Source organism: Macaca nemestrina, chromosome 9, assembly GCF_043159975.1.
Source record: "Macaca nemestrina isolate mMacNem1 chromosome 9, mMacNem.hap1, whole genome shotgun sequence".
NCBI classification, from domain to species: Eukaryota; Metazoa; Chordata; class Mammalia; order Primates; family Cercopithecidae; genus Macaca; species Macaca nemestrina.
In genome coordinates this window covers 16,249,592-16,259,880 of record NC_092133.1, presented here as the reverse complement: position 1 = coordinate 16,259,880, position 10,289 = coordinate 16,249,592, and the positions used below count along the sequence as shown (strand labels likewise).

Below are 10,289 nucleotides of genomic sequence, written 5' to 3'. Positions count from 1 at the left end.
CTTGTCTCCTGAAAATGACCTGTCTCCCAAGGATCAGCCCAAGTCTCCCTGCTGTTTCCTGTGTTCCAGAGGTTCTAGTATTCCATGACTGGGCTCTTTGATGAGATTCCCCCACCTTGAACTTGTAGACAACCTTTCCTGCATCCATCCATAGCTTTCCATCAGCTTCTGAAATGTGTATATGGATAGTAAAGTGTTCAAAATCAGCTATGCAATCTTTCCGCCTTTGAGAGCTGAGTTAGCTAAGATTCTTTGGAGTGCAAGTGATAGAAACCCAATTCAAGCTGACTTGAAAAGAGAGAATTTAATGACTCTCATGCCTGCAGTAGCTCAAAGAACTGAAGGAAGTGCTGTGGAAAGCACAGAAGCTTTGGGAGTTTTTGAGACTGGAATCAGGAACACGTTGCAGTCAGGATTCTCCTCCTCTCTATTTCTCAGCTCTGCTTCCTCTGATTGGCTTTATTCTCTCCAGCAAATTAGCTTCTTCATATTCCACAGAAGATGGCCCCTGGCATGTCTCAATTCCTTCCCACTCGAGGATGCAAAAGACAAAGCCCCTTCTTTAATTCCAAATTGAAAAATCCCCAGGAAGGACTCTGAGTGTCCCATGCTGAGTCATATCTTCCCCACTACAGCAATCACATGGCCAAGGGAGCTGCCTGCTGGGATGACCAGGGGTCCAGGCTTCTTATCTCCCCTTGCATTTTATGGGGACTGTCAGTCCTGCAAACACTCATGACGGCAATGGAGGAGGAGCAGTTGTTTGAAGGTGTATGTTATGTTGGACAGTCAAAAATGGCATGTGTCTCCTACCAGACCTCACCCATGCCCATTGTGTCTTCAACGACCACCTGTGGATGACTCCCACAGTCTCCAGCTGCCAGGTGCCTACTGATGACTACCTGGTTGGCCCACTGGTCTCCCAAACAGATTATCTTTGGTGTCCCCAGTGGTTGTCAATGGCATCACTGCCCACCAAGTCTCCCAAGCTTCTCCCAGTTCCTTGCCTTCATGAATGGTGATACCCCACCCCTCTGCAGGGAGCTGCCAAGTCCCATTGATCTTAGCACTTTGGCATCTTTCCCAGCCATTGTTCTCATCTGCAATATTTCATTAGTGCCCCTGGCCTAAGCCACTCTCCCAGTCTCTTAGTGGATCTCTCTGCCTCCAAGGCAGATTCAGTCACTGGCTATGGAATCCCATGTAAAAAAAATCCTCATCACAGTTACATGAGTGGGATAGTGTTAGCACCACTTTACAAGTTAGGAAAGTGAGCCTCAATAAATTAAGGACTTGCTGAAGAATGAGAGGTGGTGGAAGGATTTGAACTTGGGTCTCTAATTCCGAGTGTAGCATCTATTCTGGTTCTCCTCCATGCCTTAAAATAGTTGCTGAATGAATTTATGAAAGCCGGTTTTATGGCGATTTTTTCTTTTGCATCACACAGCTGTTCTGAAGCCTTTGGAGTTTACAAATAAGAGTCTTCAAGCAGTCTTGGGCCTTGCCCAGTGCTCACAAAGTGAAGGGCTGCTAAGCTCACCCTGGTATCTGGGCTCCTCTGAGAGACTTTTCAGCCCTTGTCTCATTGTGGGCACCTGAGGGTAGGGGGAAAAGCCTGTTTCCAAAAGGAGTTCAGCAGAAGAATCCGAGCCAAACGCTTAACACTGAGCCTGGCCCCTGATAATCACTGAACACTCTGAGAGGCCCCATGAGTTCATCATAGCTGGAAAGCAGAGCCCTGGGGTTGGGATGGGGTGGGGCTGAGGGTAGGGGGGCTCGCATTGTCCCGGCTGCCCCATGGAGGGGGTGCAGCGTGACCTCCTCTGGGCTGCTTCTCCAGCTGAGGACAACTCTGTCACAGGCTCCCTTCTCTGTCCACTCATTTACATGCTCATTCTCGGGCTCTCTATGCTCCCCTCAAAAAATCTCCAAGCGAGGACCCTGCCTGTTTTCTTCTGCACCAGTGCTGGATACATGAGTAGCTGCTCAAGAAATAATTGTGGAGTGGGTGGGTAGATGGATGGATGGATGGATGGATGGATGGATGGATGGATGGATAGAATGGAGGGATGAGGAAAAGAGTTTCTAGTGAAAGTCCTGGAATGAGATATTCTGAATTATTATAACATCTAGTTATTCCACTCAAGTGGTGACGTATTTTCTACCAAGTTGACCAATGTGCCCACATAGGGCAAATCCACAAGGACGGGCTCTGTAAACACTTACTGAAGGCTCCATGATAAAGGCCCTCCCCAAGCCCCTCCCACAGTTAAACTTCCTGCTACAGAACACTGGGCTGCTCTAATTGACCTTGAATGAGATGGTGTTTACAGCTGCGACTTAGCAGCCATTGATCTTGAATTGATTAAGCGAGCATTTTGCAAAGGAGAACTACAAGAACAGGGACAAAGAGCCCCATGCATTGAGGATTTCATGCCACCCATTCACCCTCTTTGCTTCACACATCTAATGTGTGTGTGCTTTAAAAAAAAACAAACAAACAATGAATGAATTACTATAAAGACAGAAGAGGAACCGGGTCCAACTTTCTCTCAGCAGGAGGGCAAATTGGCTGCCCAGGGCCCTGAAAGGGCATTCCCAGCCCTCATTAGTTTTAACCGGAGGGGCCCTGTCCAATTCCCCTAAGAGCAGGCAGCCCATCAGAGCTTGGTGGGTTGGGACTTCGTCAGTGATTGTAAACTCTTTGGATCGGCTTTTTTTGTGTGTGGCAGTTCCAGCACTTGGCAGGGCCCCCGGAAAGAGCAGAAAACTTGGGTTCTCCTCTTGGCTTTGCCTGGCTGAGCTTGACTGGCAAGATGTTTTGGGGGCCTCAGATCACTCATCTGTAAAATGAGGGGGTTGGACAAGAAAAGTGATTTCCAAACCTTTTATTTTTTTTGTCCTGAAATCTGTTCTTTCCGCAAAGCCTAACTGGGCCACCTCTCCCGCTACAGTAAGTTAAAACAAACTTGGAAAAAAGATGAGGTGGGGAGAGGCAGCATGGTCCTTCTCCTCCCATCCCTGATCTCCAGTCTGAGAGGGGGCTTCATAGGATCCCTCAGCTCCTGCAGAATGCAGTTTACAAACCACTTCAGGATCTTATCCAGCTCTGATCGGAGCTGCTCCCCATCAGGAAACTACGCTTGCAGCAGTTAGGAATTGCGCATAGCTGCTAATAGGAACCTGACAAGTGGGGGCTTACACAGATTATGGGGTTATTTATTCATTTGTTTGGTTACAAGAAGTCCAAAGGCAGGCAGCCCAGGGCTGGTACGGCAGCTGCACAGCGCCATCTGGGAGGAAAGACTCAGGTTCCTTTTCTCTTTCTCTCTCATTATCCTGGGCACATGACTACCATTTTCAAATTGGGCTCATGGTCCAAATGTGGCTGCTGAAGCTCCAGACATCACATTCACATTCTAAACAGGAAAAAGGAGGAAGGGGAGAAAGGCAGGCAGGAACATGGCAATTCAGTCTGCTCCCTTTACAAAGCTTTTCTGGGTGCACTACTCACGATTCCAGCTGTCATCTCCCTGGCAAGAGCTGTGTCACATGACTTGTTTTGGCTGCAAGGGAAGGCAGAAAAAGCTATTATTTTAAAACTCAGGTTATATTGGAATCCAGCATAAAACAAGGGTTCTGCCAATAATAATGATGAAAAGGATGGAGACTGGGTACACCCAGGAAAAAACACAACAACAAGCTAAAATCTGTCAAGCACTTACCATGTCCCAGGCAGCATGCTAAGAACTTGGTGTGAATGAGCTTATTTAATTCTCATAACTGCCTAGTAAGGTAAACTCTCATTCCCATTTTACAGCTGAGGATGTTGGGACACAGAGAAGTCATGTAACTTGGCCAAGATTCCACAACAAATAAGTGACCAAGCCAGGATTTTAACTCAGACATTCAGATGCTATAGCCCAGACCCTTCACCACCAGATTACTCCTTCATTGTGAGGACCATAAAGTAAATTATGCCCTGGACCTTTCAATGCTGTTTCAGCATCTTAATTTAATTATAATTTTATTTTGTTTTGAGATGGAGTTTCGCTCGTCTCCCAGACTGGAGTGCGATAGTGCCATCTTGGCTCACTGCAACCTCCGCCTCCTGGTTCAAGCGATTCTCCTGCCTCAGCTTCCTGAGTAGCTGGGATTACAGGTATGCACCACCACACGTGGCTGATTTTTGTATTTTTAGTAGAGCTGCAGTTTCACCATGTTTGCCAGGCTGGTCTCGAACTCCTGATCTCAAGTGATCTGCCTGCCTTGGCCTCCCAAAGCGCTAGGATTACTAGCGCGTGAGCCATCGTGCCCAGCCATCAGCATCTTTAAAAGAAAGGGGATACAAAGTACCCCACATGGAGTGCCAGAGCCTGCACCCCAGTTTCCTTATTGTCTTTCTCCTGGCACTAAGGCAGCAGTGATAGGCCAAACTGTCCACGTTGCATTTATGAGGAGGTAAGTGTTTCAAATACCGTTTGGAGGGATTTCAGGGGAAACATTTTCAGGGACTTGACTTGCAGGAATGATTTATGAAGAAAGATGAAAAGAGCTAAATATATATGGGCTGGCAAGTATGAAAAGAGCAAGAAAGGAAGGGAGGAAGGCAGCATAAATTAAAACATGCAGACAGCCTGAGTGTTCCAGAAATCCAGGGGAGGAGGGCCGCAATGGGAGGCAAAAGGAGGCATGACTCAGATCCAGTTGTAAAAGGAAACACAGCAAGCCCTTGGCTCCATCCATGGAATGTGTCTCAGTGCTCACTCCATCATCAGCTCAGGGATGGGAGGTGGGGATGACCTCTGCCTTCATGGCGCTTAGGAGCCAGGAGGCAAGCTCAGTGGAAAGACACACTGTGTAGGTAGAACTCCGTCAAACACTTGGCCTCCTAAGGGGAAGGAAGCAATGTCTACACCGGGCTTTACATTTATTTATTTATTTATTTAATTTATTTTTGAGACGGAGTTTCACTCTTGTTGCCCAGGCTGGAGTGCAGTGGCACAATCTCAGCTCACTGCAACCTCTGCCTCCTGGGTTCAAGTGATTCTCCTGCCTCAGCCTCCGGAGTAGCTGGGATTACAGGCGTGCACCACCACACCCAACTAATTTTGCATTTTTAGTAGAGACGAGGTTTTACCTTGTTGGTCAGGCTGGTCTTGAACTCCTGACCTCAGGTGATCCACCCAACTTGGCCTCCCAAAGGGCTGGGATTACAGACATGAGCCACTGTGCCCGGCCTGAGCTTTATATTTATAGACCACGTTGGCAACATTTTCCTCTTTTAATCATCACTATATTATCCCCATTTGGCAGATGAGAAAACGAAGGCAGAGCCAGCTTAAGTGACTTCAGGTTCAAGTGACATCACACAGCCCTAGTCAGTGACAGATCCAGGAATGGGGACAGCAGTGTTTCCACTGGTTGTATTTTCAAAAGCAGCATCTTCATTTGGCACAGAAGCTGACACAATAGGCGCACAATAAATGCCATCCCTCTTTATTTCATGTTGCTTGTAACTAAATGCATGATATGACCCCCTGTGGGTTGTGATTTTTCTAAAGGAAAATTCACTTTCAGTTTCAGCTCGTTCATCAAGAGAAACACTTACCAGTATTACCAGAAACTGGAAACGCAGTCCTCTAAGAACAAGGAGTGATGCAAACTAAATTCTCATGAACCAACATAGAATGAAACAGCTCCTAAGCTGGGATTTTATTTTCTAATCAGACTCTTGTTTGGCATGAGGTGGCCTTTCTGGGGTGTTGGTTACAGTCTATATCATGATTCATTTATGAGATTTCATTGAGCCCTATCATCTATATCCTTTTTTTTTTTTTTTTTTTTTGCATATACTAAAAGTTTCTTTTAAAAAAGCAAAATCTGGTTGGGTGTGATGGCTCATGCCCGTAATCCCAGCACTTTGGGAGGCCAAGGCGGGCGGATCACCTGAGGTCAGGAGTTTGAGACCAGACTGGCCAACATGGTGAAACTCCGTCTCTACTAAAAATACAAAATTAGCCGGGCATGGTGGTGCATGCCTGTAATCCCAGCTACTCAGGAGGCTGAGGCAGGAGAATCGCTTGAAACAAGGAGGTGGAGGTTGCAGTGAGCCAAGATCACGCCATTGCACTCCAGCCTGAATGACAAGCATGAAACTCCATCTCAAATAAATAAATAAATAAAATTTTAAAAAATTAAAAGGCAACATCTTCAGCAATTTAGTGTCCTAAGCCAGCATGTTGGTTAAGACTATGATGTGGCAGAGACCACTAGGGGTCTCCCAATTTCGTTGTCCTTTTCACATAGCCCATTGTAATAAAAATGACATCTTCTAGCTTCTCCCACAACTGGGTGTGGCCTTGCGACAAGTTCTGGCCAATAGGATGTAAGGGAAGCATAGTGTACAACTTTCAATAAGTCACCTTAAGGCAGGTGACATGCCCTTCTTTCCTTCATTTCTCCTTTTTTGCTGGCTTGAAGTAGATGAGATGGCTGGAGCATGGCAGCTCTCTTGGTCCAGGAGGTAGAAATGGTGCTACAGGTGGCAGCTTGGAGATGGCTGGTCCTGGGGACTGTGGAGCTCCCACAGAAGCCCTGAACTGCTTCCCTCCAGCTCTCTTGTACCAAGGGTCAGTAAACTTCTAGCTCTCTTGAGTAACTATTTTGGGTTTTCTGTTATTTGTAGTCAAACTTAATACATGTGATAGGCACAAGAGTCAGCTGATTTTGAGGAGGGGGAAGAGAGAATGGATCAGCTTCAACTCCACTGGTAAATGATTTGTTTCTTAAGCTGAATGGTGGGCATGAAGGTATGAATTATGTTATATTTTATGCCTCTTTTGCATATCTAAGAATCACTTATTAGATCTTTTAAAAAGGCAATGGTAGAAGCAGTGTTAGAGCAAGACCATGAGTAGCACAGAAAAGAATCAAATAGTGGCAACTTTTGGCTTCACCCAGGCTCTGCTCTCAGACTGACTTTGGAGTTAGGGTCGGAATATATCCTCTGAATAAGCCTCACGGACAGAAGAAACTAGACTTGAAAGGGCAAGGTTGGGTGTATTCGTCCGTTTTCATGCTGTTGATAAAAACATACCCACGACTGGCCCAATTTACAAAAGAAAGAGGTTTAATTGGACTTACAGCTCCATGTGGCCAGAGAAGCCTTACAATCAGGGCAGAAGGCAACAAGGAGCAAGTCACATCTTACATGGATGGCAGCAGGCAAAGAGAGAGCTTGTGCAGGGAAACTCCCCCTTATAATAACCATCAGATCTCATGAGACTTATTCACTATCATGAGAATAGCACAGGAAAGACCTGCCCCCATGATTCAATTACCTCCCATCAGGTCCTTCCCACAACACATGGGAATTCAGGATGAGATTTGGGTGGGGACACAGCCAAACCATATCGGTGCGTTCAGCCTGTGGGTACCAAAGCCAGGGTTTGGAAGCAAGAAGGGACAGGGAAACAACCCAAGGACTGGGCACCACTCTTTCCTCTACCTGCCTCACACAGGATGTTCTCACTGTAGGCAAGTCCTGGAAGTCTCTTTTGACCCCACCCTTCCACCCCATCCTGTTCTCCACCAATTCCCACCTTCATTTTGAGGGAAAAACAGTATTTCAAAGAACACATTTTCATTGCAACCAGGTCAGCGAGATGTGATTAAAGTAAAACATGGACATACCTCCTGGGCTCAAATCCTACCTCTCAGAGCCAGTCACAGTGAGCAGTAGAGCAAGCATGAGGCCAAATCAAAGGCTGGAACCCTAGAAGGACCAGGCAGATGTCTCCAGCCACTGGTATCCTCTGCTGGGATCTGCCTCAGATGCCAGAGGCTGCACTGGCTGGGGAATGGGCTTCAGCTGTAGTACTAGGGGAAGTACTAGGAACTCCTTGAACCTGTGACTCTGCTAACCTCTGGGATCAGGACATTTCGGGGAGGCTGACCTACCTCTTGCCTTGCCAATCAAGATTCCTTCCTGGGGCCGGGGCTAGGACTGGGGCCCAGGCCGCTGTGGAACACACAGTCCTTGTTTCCTGAACAGAATGGGAGTTCTATTCAGCAAGAAAGAGTGTAGAGGCATGGACTGGGGAAGGGGATGGCCGTTGGGTAGGCAGCCAACAACATCTGCTATGCCTCACCTCTCCCTGCTCACGGAGGCAGGGGTTCTGGTGGAGTCAGCACAGTTAGGAAATTTCTTCCTTCCTGGCTTATTATGACAGCTTCAATGATGCAATAACTAGCCAGGGTCACACAGGAAAAGAGAAAGTGAGAGAGGGAGGAAATGGCTCCTTCGCTTCAACACTTTTGTGGCTAATGTGCGACATTTCTGTTTTCTCAAAGTGTGGTCTCTGACCATCTGGGCACCTTAAAAATGTCAATTCTTGAGCTCCACACTGACCTACAGAGCTAACACATCTGGAGGTGAGACCTGAAAATGGCATTTAACAAACACAAGTGATTCTTAATATACCCTCGAGCCTAAGAACAATGGAATGAGATGCAACAAAAACGAAGAAATGTGCTCCAAGTTTTCCATTTCTCCAGCAGGGTGAATTTAGTTTTCTTATCATTTTCTTTTGGATCCTAGAGATTTGGGAAGATGGAAAATGCTGGCTTCAAAGTTAGCTCATGGGGCTAAAAAGAAGCAACTCTGCACATGAGTATTCTGTTGCCTGTGGAGCTGCCTGGAGGTGTCCTCACTGGAGGTGTCCTCAGCAAGGCCCTGAATCACCATCTGGGGAAGCTGTATGTGCTGGGCCAAGAGAGGTGGCCTGGGACACCCAGTCTGAGGAAGGTGCAGGGCTGGTGTATGGGGTCACTGGTGTATGTATGGCTCTGTGCATAAGTGCATGAGCGTGCCTGTGTGTATAGATGTTTGTGTGTGGGGGAGGATGCGGGGGTGGTCTTTTAAGGTTCTCTTGCAATACTGTAAGAAATATTAATTGGTCTCTACTCCTCGATAAGTGGATTTTTACTCTGGAACAAGTGACATGAAAATAGGCAGCCGAACACAGTGACTTTCCAGGCCAGGCCGGCTCCAGCCACTGCGCTTCAGCCTCGGGGCCTCAGCCTCCCCTCTGGTTCGTGCTGCACGAGTGATGAGTCTGATTGTGTCCTGTCCTTGAGTCCTGGCCTCCCCACGGGCTAAAATACCCACAAGTCCTCTGGGATCTGCTCCCCTGAGTGCTCTGGCTAGTTGCTCATCTGCCTGCCCCTCTGCTCTGCCACACGGAGTATCTCGTAGTTTCCCAAATGTGTGTCATGCCTCTGTGCCACTGCTGACACTGCTTCCTCACCCTGAACTCATCCTCCAGTTCTTAAAATAGGGGCTTCTATCTCAGAAGCCAGTCCTGACCTTCTACCCAATGCAGGGATACCCACTCCCACCTTTGGGCTCCAATCGCATCGATGAAGACTTCTGTAAACCCCAAAGTGACCAAGACTGGTGTCTCAATTGATTAGAGGTTTATTTAGCTAAGATTAATGACCCATGGAGGGTTGGGGGTGGGGGAACAAATCACAGGAGCATCTGTGACCTATTTTTTTTGGGAACTTCATATTTAAAGGAGAAAGAACAAGCAGGAGGGGGTGGGGAAGGGTGGGAAGGTGGGCAGTGAGGCAGACAGATATATCCTTGTGAGGCTCTTATGAGCCTCAATCTACATTTTACATGTGAAGAGAAGGAGTGGAGGAAAAAGTCAATTATGCATTGTCTTGGGCTCAATCTACATTTTACATAAGATAAAGTAAACATGGGCAGGGCCCGGTAGCTCACACTTGTAATCCCAGCACTTTGGGCGGCTCAGGCAGGTAGATCACCTGAGGGTTCCAGACCAGCCTGGCCAAGATGGCGAAATCCTGTCTCTACTAAAAATATAAAAATTAGCCAGGTGTGGTGGCATATGCCTGTAATCCCTGCTACTTGGGAGGCTGAAGCAGGAGAATTGGTTGAATCCAGGAGGCAGAGGTTGCAGTGGGCCGAGATCGTGCCACTGCACTCCAGCCTGGGCAAGGGAGTGAGATTCTGTCTTAAATAAATAAAGTAAATGTGCGAGAGGAGGTAGTAGAGGAAATGAGGCTGTGACCCCAGGTTGAGAAATTATAGCTATCTGTTTGGGAACAAAAGGAAGGCAGTGTTGGTGACTCACTTCCCAAGCTTAACTTCCCCTTTGGCACAGTGAGTTTGAGGGCCCAAATCCCTGCAGTTGTGTCCCTTTATTATGGGGCTCTAGGGATGTGTCTCCTCTGGCCCTGATGAGTCCCTTGAGGAAAAG

General features: G+C 47.3%; 1 long non-coding RNA gene across 2 annotated transcripts; it reads right to left on the bottom strand.

Moving 5' to 3' along the window:
- Positions 1–2,317: 2,317 nt before the first annotated feature.
- Positions 2,318–8,199, bottom strand: LOC105467487 (uncharacterized). 2 transcript variants are annotated; one of them, XR_978923.2, is made up of 5 exons: positions 8,154–8,199; positions 7,963–8,048; positions 3,515–3,566; positions 3,203–3,419; positions 2,318–2,843 (listed from the first exon to the last, which is right to left on the bottom strand). It is a non-coding gene; the product is annotated as an uncharacterized lncRNA (long non-coding RNA). The 2 variants fall into 2 exon arrangements; XR_978920.2 differs by lacking the exon at positions 8,154–8,199 and having other exon boundaries at positions 7,963–8,147.
- Between the last annotated feature and the right edge of the window lie 2,090 nt (positions 8,200–10,289).